We start from the raw sequence: 13,128 nt of genomic DNA, 5'->3' as shown, positions 1-13,128 counted from the left end.
CAAAACCCACATCTTGTCACACTTACTTTTGAAATACAGCATACCCAAAGGAGGGAGGAAATTGTTTTAGTGTGATTTATAACAGTAACGAAGAGTTATATTCTTTTTGGTAATGACACTGTGCAACACATTTTCTGTTTGGGGAGTAAGCTTCTGAAGTATTTTAATCTGCCTCATCTACCGTTACAGATTTCAGCAAAACTGCACAATCCTCACAAGAATTAGGACTGTATATAAATCCAGTAATAACCCACAATCATCTCTCCATTTTGGTTGTATTTATGCTGTAGATGCTAGGCTTCTTCAAACTTCCACCAACCAGTGGAAATTTGCCAAATATATAACCCAGTGGGCCATTTAAAGGGATTTTGCTGTGAATTATGACTGCTACATTTGTGGGCAGCTTTCAGTACCAGAGACTGGAAAGGGAGAGGCAGAGTGTGAAGAGCAGGGAGCGCAGCTTTCACCCTGAGACCTTCCACGTATTTGTTCATGATCTACAGAAAATGGATGAGCTGGACGGCATAAGCTCTCTGTGCACAGATGGAACGGCACTACTTAAAACCAGTCCTTGCTTTGGCAACTGGGGGAGACGTCGATCCTGGCTCTTAAGCTGGCAGAGGCTGCCTGAAGCCTTGTTTAAGCTGGTGTCTGTACAATCAAGCCATTGTGGTTTACCTAGGTAGTGCGTGGCAGCTGAGCTGCAGCAACAGACTGTGCACGCTCTTTGCCCATGAGATGAAACGCATTAGCTTTAACTTCTTGCATCCAGACTACTTGCCAGATGGATTCCTAACAAAGAGCAGAACCGAACTGCTGAATTACTTTACATATGCTTGGAAAGCCTGGGAAAAAATAAACACGAAAGAAGTAACTAATGGGAACTGAGAGATGCATTTCTGAGTGCAACAGACTCCATCTTTATTTCAAAATATCTCTGTACATTACAATTCTATTTAAAAAAAAAGAAGTCAAAAGTCAAAGCAGTTTCCCACGCTAAGTGAAATATCAGGTCTAATTTTTCAGATAATCAAAAAGAGAGGCTGTGTTTTCACTCAGCAGATCTCATGGCCTGTTCCTATCTGAGCATACTGCTCAATAGCAACATAGAACGTGTTAAATTAAAGCTCTTATTGTGCTCATCACCATGAAGCAGGATTTTTTGAAGAACCACTGTTAGAAGCAAACTGATCTTCCTTGCAAAGTCAGGTTGTCCCTTCTTCAGGTGGAGTTTGCTCTCAGGCAACCTGGCCATCCTGGGAACAACACCAGGTCAGCCTCCTACCTGCTGGTCCCCTCTTCTCTGACAAGAAGAAGCCATCCTGTGTATAACTAAGAACCCGACGATTTCCTTCCCATGGGTTGCACACTAAAATATCAAAGAACTCTGATGGTGGTCTTAGCCCATAGCTGAAACATTAGGAAGTTCATTTCTGGAAATTCAAACACATTCTTTAGCTTGCGTAACATTTATATCAAAACAAAAGGACACTCAAGGCAGGCAAAGCTAAGAATGTGAGCAAGAAGTGGACCATCTGTGGGCTGGTGTGTGGCCGCCTCTGTGGCTGCTAACACTCAATTCCAGCTGGACCTGTCAGCTCCTTCCTTGTAAGCATGCTGTCAGTGCAAATTGACAGGAGTCCCTGGGATTCAAGCCTCAGAATGTATTCCCTTATGCAACGCTAATTGTTCACCACAGGACAGATATCGCAGGAGAAGATGTTTGACTAATTGCATATCAAATTGCACCCAAGCCAAAAACCCGTCGCAGAGGAGGCAGTATGTAATTTCAGATAGGGTGAAATGGGATCACGTCTATGCATGAACTCAGCCACATAGGTTCTGCTTAAATTCTCACCGTAAATACTCAGCAGAATTTGCAAGGCCATAAGGCAGTGCTCTGCGTGAATGTGAATTGCATCCATAGCATGTAGGGGACTGTGTCTTGTATAATTCCTGAGAATAGCCACACGGGGTCATACCAAAGGTTCGTTCAGCTCGGCGTCCTGTCTCTGAATCTGAACAGTGAAAGATGTGTAGGAAAAAAGCATAAGAAATGCAATAAGCATAGCATGCTCCTTCCCCTGCTGTACCCTCTATACCGACAGTCACTAGTTCAGGGATTTCTGGAGGCTGTTCCTGCTTCCTAGAGCTTAATGGCCCACGAGAGACCTTCCTTCCCTGATTCTGTCTAATTGCTTCTTCAACCCATTCATACTTGTGCTATCCAAAACATCCTGTGGCAAGGAGGTGCACAATTTAATTACGTATTGTGTGCAGATGTTCTTCTTTTCCTTTATTGTGATTAATAATTTCATGCGTTGCCTGCTAATTCCCGTGTATAAGAAAGAGCAAACAATCTTTCCTTACTCATTTTTGCAGTTTTCACTTCCTCCCGTAGATTGCTGTATATTATTTGGAGAAAATGAAAACTCAAACTGACTCATCTCAGATATTAAGGTGATAAGAGATCACACCTATTTGTTAACTTCCAGCTGTATCTTCATAGTGGGTCTCTTCTGAATTCCAGGTACAAGAAATGGTCTCTCTGTAGTATTCAGGCTTTGAATACAAATTACAGCATGAACCTGCCTCCAGCGTTATTATCCATTGGGCTACTGGGATTTAGAAACTCTTTGTGTCTTGTCTGGTTACTATGGCCATTCTCAAAGTCTGTTATTTCTATGCTTTGTACCAGATATGTAAGTATAAGGCTATGCTTTGGGTTGCCCTCAAAGGTATACAGCATTTCAACGAAAATCTCTCCATGTTCAGACACAGAGGTTTCAACAGACCCCCAGATGCAAAGACCAAAAAGAACCCCAAAACCATGGAAGAAAATCAACCCTGCCCCCCCCTTTCTCCTTGTCTTCACATGTAATATTGTGCAAAATGCTGCTATGAAGGTCTCCCTCTGCAACTGCTCCACCCGTCACTGGATTCTCCATCTTATTCAAAGTCTCACATATATCTAGTCTCATTTTATCCCATGTACCCGTCTCCTAATAGTGTACCAGATGCATCCTTCTGATTGCTTGTCATGGGCAACAGTCATTTTTTCTTTCTCAAGGGAAAGCTGTATTCATACATCAATTCTCCACCTTCATGCCAGAGACTCTCTCCCTTAATTCTTGTTTTCGAAGCCCCTCATACAAAATGCACAATGGGCAGGGAATGCCAGAGACTCACAGCACCTGTGTTTTGTATTCAGCCAGCACTAGCTTGAGTGGATGTGCAAAAGCACAAGCCTAGACTTTTGAGGTCCCCAGCCCTCAGCACCCTCATAGCTCTGTTTCTGCTACATACTTTTTTCCCCTTGCCATGTCTGACTATCACTGTTAAGTTCTTAAAGGCAGGAAAGGAGTGATATTTACAGTGCTTTGTTTCCTATTGCCAGTGTCTGCGACAATTAACATGAAAATGCACCCTGTCAGTGGTTCACTTCAAGTGTGGAGCATTGCTGTTCCTGTCAAGGGGAAAGAACCTAGTGCAGTTCCAAAGAGCTTGGGTTTTTTAAGCCCCTTTTTAAAATTGCATTTCCATAGACAGCAGAATATTTAGTTCAGTTATTCTGTGCAAACTGAATCAAACCTTCCTGTTGTTGCTCTCTGTGATCAATAAGAGGTGCATCATTTGAGAGGAGTAGTTATAGTGCCCAGTGTGGAAGTTTGGTTTATACCATTTATATATTATTTATATATTATCGGTGTGAGCGAGGGGGTTCTGAAGAAACTACCAGACAATCGGTATGCAAGGATGACAGCCACAGGGGACAACAAGCTGCAGGTGACCATGGCTGCATAAGGAGCTTTAGCCCTTCTTGGCCAACCTGCTGTACCTACATGTTGCCCTCTACCTGAGATAATGGCATGGCTCCAAGCATACGGCAGGCCTTAGCACAAGATGAGTATTAGCCAAAATCTGAGCAGGAGCTGGGTGACCAGTTGCAGCTCCATGGGTCCCTTCCAACCTCCACCCTCCTGTGCAACTCTGTGCCTTGCTTTCACTCCTAAAGCACCTGAACTCAGCCCTCATGCCCGCCGGCAAGGATGCTGGGACAAGGCACGATCCCAAACTCCTCCCCAAACAGCAGCTCCCCGCTCCAGAACAGCCGACGGCGGACACACTCAGAAGAGAGAAAATATCGTTTTATTGAGAACATCAACTGTGGTGGGGGGTGGGCCCAGGACTCACAGGGGTTCAGCCGGTAACAGGAAAACGGCACCTACAAGGACAGAGTCAGAGAGCACTGCTGAATGCACAGCGGCAGGAAGAGGCAGGGTTTGGTTGCCCTCTCTTTGGGGAACACCGTTGACGAGGAATTGCTCATAGCCCAGAAGAGAGCGAGCTATGGCTGGCATTGCCGAGGGGAGGGCTCTGGTGCCTTATCCCCACGGGGAATGCCCTTAGAGAGCTGTGCGCGCGCAGAGATGCACAGGGCCCCTGTGCCACGCAGCAGGGCTCGCTGGGGAGCCCCTGGGGAGCGGCCACGGGGTTCTTGCCAGACCCTGCGCAGCAGCAGAGCCTGGTACGCACCTGGGCTTCTCGACCTGCCGGACCTTCCTGCATCTTTTCCGTTTGCGGTCCCCCAATACGTTTTCTCTCTTCCTCCTCTTTTTTTCTGCACAGCTTTCGTCTCCCCAGGCCTGTTTCCTCCTTCGGTTTCTTCTCTTTTCCTTGTCCCGAGGAGAGCCTGCAAACCTTTCCATCCCACAGTGTGCTTAGATAGGTAAGGCCACGATCCAGCGGAGACAGTTCTGATTTTAACCCAAAGTGACTCGTTTTACCTTCTTTCCTCTGAAACGCTGCCCAGTTGTTGCGGGCGTGGCAGGGGCTCTGCTGTGCTCTTGAGGGTGGCTGGAGGCAAAGCTGGAGGTGCCTAAACCAGAATTGTTGGAGTTAAGGGGTGGCAAGGGACGGCCTGGAGTAGTAAGGGACTGCTTGCCAAATTGCCACCTTAGCTCTCCGGGGAAGATGCTGCTTCGCATCGTCCACATTTTGCACAGTCCACCCACCCCAAAACAGACTTGATGAAACTGTGATGAAGTAGGATCTGAGCAAAAGCCCTCTCAAGTTGACAGCTACTCCCCGCTGTCTTTTTGTAGGTATTTGGTTGGATTAAGCACATGCCTAATGCATTTGAGAAAGGACCTTTCCAGTTTTCCATACAATGTATGATTCCGTGGGGGAGGAGGAGGAACCCCAAACGCACAAGCCATCGGCTGGCCGGAGGAGGCCCAGCAGCTACTTGGCCTCCTCAGAAACTACCCTCCTACCCGAGAGACGCTGTCACGGTGCTTGTGGAGCAGAGCTGACATACCTCTGTCGTTTTGGACTCCGCCACCATGTCTCCCCCAGCTCCTTTGAGGACGTCCAGAGAGGGGGATGCATGCAGAATGGCTTCTGCCTGGTGGCCCTGGTCTCCTCTGCCTGCAGGGCCACTTTGCTCTTCCAAACGCAGGTCTAGAAAGCAAAACCATGTGCAGCAATGAAGCCTTTGGAAGTAAGGCACACCTAAAGCAAAACCCACCCCAAGCCCTACGCCGGTTTTCTTCTTGACGTTGAGGTTTCTGGTATCCAGAGCCCCAGCCTGGGACAGCCCTCAGTTCCTCCTCATACCTCTGGCTCCGTCCGTGGGGGCTGGCGACTCCCCAGCTGATGGACAGGAGCGGCCAGCCACCTCCTCCCCAACGATGTCGCCGCAATTTTCAATCATAAACAGCACCAGCGTGTTCACCTGCACACATCAAACCCTTGGTCTCAACCCAGCTGCCTGAAGTTGTACCAAGCAGCCTTTCTCACTCCCGACCCTTGCCTCTGCACAGACGGCTGTGGCTGTGGGGCTGCCTTTGCGGGCAGCCACCCCACCGGCATTTGCTCAAGGGAGGAGGCAGCCAGGGACCTCTGAGCAGCCAAGCTCGGATGGGCCGGCAAGGCTGCAGCCGGCTTGCCAACACAGCGCACCTTCTCGGTCACCTCCAGCATGGCCTGGAGCGGGAGCAGGTCCTCGTTGGGTGGGCTCAGCAGGTTTGGCCCAAGGCAGATGGCCAGGTTGCTGCAGCTCATCCTGCTGGTGGCTGCGTTGTGGCCGATGTGCTGGAGGAGGGACAGCAGCCGCTTGAGGAGGAAGAGGTTGGCTGCAGGCAACTTCTCGGCCACCCTGAGGGAACAGGGACACCAGGTTGACAAAGCAGATTTTGCCCAGGCCTGTTGTCCAAGGCAGGGGGGAGCCAGCGGCTGAGTTGCGCAGCTTTCCAGGTGCTCTCAGCCAGCGGTCAGGGCTCCTGCTCAACAGGCAGGCTGCTGCCCGCGCTTACGCTTTCAGCTCGGAGACCTTCTCCTCCTTGCTGGTCCTCTCCATGGCTGCCACCCAGTCCTCGTAGAGGTGGGTCACCAGCAGCTTGTCCGGGATGCTTCGGAGGAAGTCCTGCAATGCCAAGGGCTCCGGGTGAGCCTTTGAAGTTTCCAGGCCGGCCAGGAGCTCCTCCAGCCGCAGGTCAGCAGCGCTCACCTTCAAGACGGCGGCCAGCAGGAGTGCAGGCTGGCTTCCCAGGTCAACATTGGCGTCGCGGTCCAGGGCCTCCCGCAGCTCCCGAAGTTCCGTCCCGCTGGCGGCTTTTCGGAATATCCCCTCCGTCGACGGTCCTTCCCGGTGCAGGACAGCCAGCAGCTCCTGCAGGAGAGGCAGGAGGACAGTTGCTTGGCTGAGGAGCTGCCTTCCGACAGCGGTGGCCAGAGCACTGCCCCAGAGCGGGCTCCTTGCTGGGGGTGAAGAGCCCAAGCCGCCATCCCCGGAGCTCCTGGGGACGCCCGTGTCCCCTGTGCAGCAGCCGGAGGGAGGGCTCCCACCGCCTCTACGGAGCATCTGGAGGGCTGGGGACCCCCCCGGCCAGGCTGGCTTACCTGGATGGGCCGGGGCAGGGAGCCGTCCTCCCCGCAGAGGGCTGCCAGGGGCTGGCCAAAGAGCGCCCTGCTGCAGCCGGAGCCCGCCTGCCCTGGCGCCTGGGCAGTGGCCGGGGTCCTCCGATGAGCAAAGGGCCAGGGCAGCCCCCTCCTCTTCCTCCTCCTGCTGCTGCTCCCTCCTGCTGCAAAGGAAAGCAGAGTAAGAGCCTGTCAACAGAGACCGCCAGGCCAGCGCTCCCGGGGCCTGCCCTGCCCGCAGCGTGGTGCTGAGCGGTGCAGCAGGACGGGCAGGGAGCCAGCAGCTGGAACTCTGAGCTCCGGCTCAGCAGCTCCAGTTGGGAGGCTCCTGAGAGCCGGCACGCCACCAGGAGAGGAGAGCCTGGCCCAGCCCTCGCCCTGTCCTCCTCCAAGCCATGGGCAGCAGCAGAGGCTCCGTGTCCCCGCAGAACCACGTCCAGCGGCCGCTGCCCAGCGGGTGTCCTTCCTCCTGGAGGTGACGTCCTGCCTCGGGCTGCCCAACCTGCATGGCGACACTCGAGGGACAAGTGAGCACAGCTCCAGCGCTTGCAGGAGCTTACCGTTCTTCCCGAAACTCACCCGGTGCGTGGCAAAGTCCCCCTCCGTTGCTCGGCGGGACCGTCGGAGGCCCTTGCTTGGGACCAGCCTGCAAGAACCAGGCTGCGCTCAGAGAGCAGCCCCGCAGCGCAAAGGGCCGCCGGCGAGCTGCCAGCTGGCACCAGCAGCCTGGGCGCGGCAGAGCCGGGACCCTCTGCCCTCCTGGGCTCTCTGCCCCGCGGGGCAGGTTTCCCCCCAGCACCGCCGGCGAGGATGTGCCGGCATTCCCGGTGGCTCCCCAACCCTCTCCGCTCCCCGAGTGGCACCACCCTTCCCTCCATCCCTCACCCCACTGGCTGCACGTGCTGGCACAGCCAGAGGTGGGCGAAAGGCAGCCCTTCTCACCTCGGCCTGGCCCTCCATCAGCCTCTCCAGGCTCCCGGCGCTGAATGTCCTCCACTGGGCAAGAGAGAAGGAGCGGAGGCAGGTGAGCAGCGATGCCTCTGCCGCTCGCTCGGCTGGAGGACCAGGGCTCGGGGGCAGAGCCCAGACCGGGCAGGCACTCACGGCGTGGCGGCGGCCCAGCTCCTTCTCCAGGAGCCTGATTGACGGGACAGGCGTCACCCGGGCTCTCTTGGCTCCTTCTGGTGTCCTGTGCGCCGGGAAGGCACAGGGAGAGAGCTGGCTGAGCCCCAAGCCGCCTCTTCTCCCTTGTGCGGCAGCTCTGCCCGAGCGAGAGCTGCCGGCAGCCGCGGGGGCACCTCTCCCCAGCTGGGGAGCTGTGTTCCCCCATCCGGCTGCACCTGCAGCATCCCTGCGGCTTACCCCAGCAGCGTGCCCACCCACAGCTCCTTCAGCGCCTGGGAGCTGCAGAAAGAGAGGAGAACCAGCGTCAGGCCCCGCTGCCCCCCAGCCCGTGGGCAGAGGCGGGCGCCTGCGCAGCCCTGCCCCGTGGGGAAGGACGCCAGAGCGGGACGAAGCCCCGTGGGGCAGGACAGAGGCACTGCCCGAGCCCTGGCTCCCCGTGTCCTGCCAGAGCAGCTGCTTTCGCCCTCCCCTTCTGGGGACCCAAAGGGGATGCGGGACCTGCCCATGCCCCCATCCCTCCCTGCCGGCGTGCTGCTTGCTCCCTGCCCAGGCTCTGCACGCAGGGCAAAGGCCGTTCTCACGATGGCGTGGGCGTGCTTGGGAACGTCTCCCGCCCGGCCGTGGCACTCACGGGAAAGTGGCAACGCAGGAGCCGCTGGGCCAGACGAGGAGGATGGAGGTCCTGTCCTCATCGCCGCCTTCCTCCTCTTCCTCGTCCCCCGCCGCCTCCTTTCCGCCGCTCAGCACCCACAGCTGGTCCAGGGCCAGGCGGAGCTGTGGGCGCACGCTGGTGCCGCGTCTGCAGAGAGCAGAGAGGAGAGGCCGGCGGTGAGCTGGAGGTGGCCTCCTGGGGGTCCCCCCGGGCAGAGCCCTGTCCCCCAACTGCCCTTGGGATGGACGGACAGCGATGGGCGCCTCCAGCACCCACCAAGGTGCCGGGGCCTGGGGCTGCTGCCGGGGTGTCCCTGCCCCGGGGCCAGGGCCGGGGCTGGGGGAAAGGCAGCTGGGCTCTGAGGGTCTTACTGCAACTTGGCGATCACCAGTTCCTCCTGGAGGAGGAGAAGGCGTCTCTCGCTCCTCTTGCGGCCCCGGGTCAGCCGCACGTCCGTGCTCAGCACCGGCTCGGCGTCGGTGAGAGCCTCCCTGCAGAGCAGAGAGCGGCGGGCATGAGAAAGGCCGCCGCCGCTGCCGCGGGTCCCGGCCGTGCCCCCGAGGCACAGGGAGAGCCCACCTGGAGCCGCAGCAGCAGTTGGCCTGGCCCATCCTGCCCGGGAGAGGAGAACCCTCGCCGTGGACCAAGGACGCGGGCCAGTCGGCGACAGCGGGGATGGGAGGCGAGGTGCCGGTGCCGGCGAGGTGCTGCTCGGCCAGATCCTGCCTCCTCCCAGCGCTCCTGTGTGCCAGCACAGCTCCGTGCTGCTGTCTCTGGTGGCTGTGGGCTCCAACTGACCAACATTCCGAGCCCAACGGACCAACATTCTGAGCCCAACGGAAAGTGGGAGGGGCACCGGGGCGAGAGTTCTCTCCAGTATGGCCATCTCTGCCTGGCACTGGGGAGCCCCGGGCGGGCTGGACGGACCCAGCAGAGGGGAAGGACCGTGTCCCTCCACCTCTTGCCAACGCTTTGCCTACTGCAGCCCAGGAGGCAGTGAGCCGCCTTTGCCCCAGGGGCACTTTTCTGGCTCTAAATCGGTCCACTTGGCGTCCACCATCACCCCAGGTGTCTGCACAGCTGCTTTCCAGCTGGGTGACCCCAGCACTTACTGGCGCAAGGGCTTCTTCGTCCCCAGGTCTCCAGGACTTTGCTCTTCCCCTTGGGGAACTACAGGAGGTTCCCGTCAGCCCCTTTCTCCAGCCTGTCAAGATCCCCCGGGTTGACAGCAGGACCCTCCGGCACATGAGCCTCTCCTCCCGGTTGTGTGCCACAAGCTGCCGGAGGGTCCGCTCTGCCCCATCTCCCAGACCAGGGAATGTGAACAGGTCCCGCGTGGTGCAGTGCAGGGGTGGCAGACATGCACTTTGATAGGCCATCACTTGTCACAGGAGGTTCAGAAATTTAGGGGGAAAATCCATATTGGTTTGAGTATTATTTACACAGTGCTTCCCCTTTGTATTCCTGCAAGCTCTTAAAAGGTGTTCAAAATGTCTCCTTTTTCATTTGAATGTCACAGCTCTTCACAGTGCTGATGTTGCGTGTAACATTGGATCGGGTTGTACTCTCGCATAGATCGTTAGGTAGGATGTAGCCTAGATTATTAGGTAGAAGATAGCAGATTATCTGCATTAATTGTGCTAACACCAACGACAGGAGGTTGGGTCTAGCTCTTGAGCCGAAGGATAAAAATCCAAGGCGTCTATTGAACTCAGTGGGCTACTGATCAGCAGATTGAATTCAGCATGTTCAAAAAAGAAAAGGTACGTGAGAAAGGCATATTCCATCTTGACTGCTACAATGCCTGTTTTTGTAGGTATGACGATAAATTATCCATGCCCCTCCTGCCACCCCCTTCCAAAAAAAAAAGGACTAGAGAAAAAAGATTCAACTGCTAGAGCAATGGGGCTTTTAATAGCCAAGTAAATTTCCCCAGATCATTCCCATTCAATGAGCCACTTTGCCTGACATTCTGCCTCTACTTGGTACCAACAGAAGACTCTACTTGTGCCATGCTACGGAAGATGTAGAATTCCTCTCTGATCCAGAACTTTCCACCTACAAGCAAAACCATGGTGAAGTCTTCCTCCACCTCAACCACTCCCTGGTGCCTCTTCCCCAGGGAAAGTCTTTCCTCTCTCACTCTGTGATCATAGCTGGTCACGGGCAATGCAAGCCCCAAGCCTCAGCCACCGCCCGAGGCCACCAACCCCCTTTAGCCATAAGCAAGCTCTCAAACTCCTTCTGGGCTGCAGGAGAAGCGTTGTTAATAGAAATGGATGCACACGGCACAGTCTATTCCAGAATAGCCACAGCGGTTAAAAGCTTTCCGTGTCCTGGATTGGTGGTTTTCAGGACCAGCTCCTGGGTGCCGTTGCACGAGGCTAGCGATAGCTCTATTTCATGTAGGTAATTCAGGCTTAATCCTTTGTCCCCACAGGCCCAGCAGCACAGAAAGTCACCGTGGGCTGTGTTTGAGCAGCCTGCTCCACTGGACTTGTGGCAAATGGCCACATCCCTGCTCTTCTGTTGTCCGCGTAGGGTCCTGGTCAATACAACAAGCTGTTTTCCCTGGAAATGACCATCGTGGCTAAAGACAGACTCCTCCTTGTGGACGCCAGCCAAGCTGTGGGAACGTCTCTGGCACCCATGCTGTGCCAGCTTTCAATCCCCAAGAGACTGGAACTGAGGCGGGTCCAACAGGAAGAAAATTTGCAATTGTTACTGAAAGAGGGGAGCGACCACCAGCACTGAAGAGCGATTCATATCCTGCTGAAAGCCACAGGGAAATGCAGGAAAAGTGTGGTGAGCTTAGGCAGGAATACTCCTGTCCGAGGAGCAGCACACTTGGTTATTAAGGCTTTATCCCACTTGGGTGATAAGGCTTTATCCTTGGCTTTCCCGCCGTGCTGACCGCTGTGGCTGCTGCCTGTTCTTTCCTGCACCCACCTGTGGGGCTGTCCTTGGGAAGGGCACCAGAGCCGAGAAAGCCCCTGGGATAGGGGCGGGAAGAAGCTCTTCTCCAGAGATTTGCCAGAAGCTCTCCAGAGCATCCCTTTTCCAGCCCATGAGATGCTCTGTGTGACAAGGGAAGGTGCCCGTCGGTCCAATGGATGAGGCCCTGCAGGGCTCCCATCAGGGTCCTTTGACCTACCCATCTTCCAGCCACCACTCCAGGGGCTGGGGGTCTCACGAAGGGCAGAGCCCTGTCCCCCACCTGCTGTTGGGACAGACATTGGTGCATCCAGCCATTAAAACCTGCCAAGGCTAGCTAACTAGGAAAAAGAGATGAGCCACACTGCGCATGCCCAAAGGGCGGACACTATGTCAAGGATAACATAAATAAGTATATGATTAGAACAATATAAGCTTGCCTTGCTGTAGGTAACGGTATGCACGATAGGCAGAACGATCCCCCGTGCATCCAGCGCTGCAATAAAGAATGCCTGCTTTCTAAAACTCCAAAATCGAGCCTCAGAGAGTTTCTTCGACCGGCTTTTTCGGTTACGCACCCCTACCTCTGACTGGCAGGACAGAAGAGAAGATCGCTCGGGCACCTGTCCCTTTCACTCGTGCCACTCAAGTCCAGCTTGACCTTGCCCGGGTTTTGCTTTACCGTGTCCTGGTGCCCGCATGGAAAAGGAGCAGGGGAAAGCGGTCTGTGCTTCGAACCAGCGTGCCAGCCTCCCCGTGACATCCCGGAGCACTCCTGTGCGGTCAGCACCATGGGGCCCTCCTATTTCTTCTGGCAAAGTCTCAGCTCCTCCTCTCTTGCTCGCTCCTCCTCCCCCATCCACATGCTCCTTTTCTAGGTGGTGGAAAGCATATTCTGCTTTCCCTGACTCCCACGCGGCCCCTTGGTTTCCAGCAGGCTTCCCACCAGCGCCTCTGCAAGCCTGTTCTTAGGTGCAACCAAAAGGAGAATTTTCTCTTTATTATTCCCACACCTCAGAGGCAATTCTGCTTTCACTGAACTGAATGGAAATTTGTGAGTAAAGATGATGTTTAGATTTGTCTGCACTGCCACAGTAGAGTTCACGGGGCCCTGCCCACCTTCAATAAATGTCAGCTTTGTGTTGTGGTTTTCACTGGAGTGACAGCTACTGAATTGGAGAAGACCCATGGGAGAAAATAAACTGATGACAGAAGTTTTGAACCATGGGCTTGGGAACCACAGATGTGCGTGTTTATGGAGTACCTCTCTTTCAATCTCCTGAGAGGATTTTTTCCTCTCATAACTTGCGTAGGATGGAAATCTTTTTGGTCTGGTGGATTTGGTATTTTTAACTTCACTTTTTACTGTGTTGCGAAAAAAATGCATGCAGTCTTACCATTTACATCCCACAGTGTTACCCGCTGGGCAGAAACGTCTGAGGCTTTCACATCTATTCCGTACCTCTGCTAACACTGTGCCAGTCTTGATCTGGTCG

Source organism: Haliaeetus albicilla, unplaced genomic scaffold, assembly GCF_947461875.1.
Source record: "Haliaeetus albicilla unplaced genomic scaffold, bHalAlb1.1 scaffold_76, whole genome shotgun sequence".
In the NCBI taxonomy this organism is placed as follows: domain Eukaryota; kingdom Metazoa; phylum Chordata; class Aves; order Accipitriformes; family Accipitridae; genus Haliaeetus; species Haliaeetus albicilla.
This window is presented reverse-complemented; position numbering follows the sequence as displayed.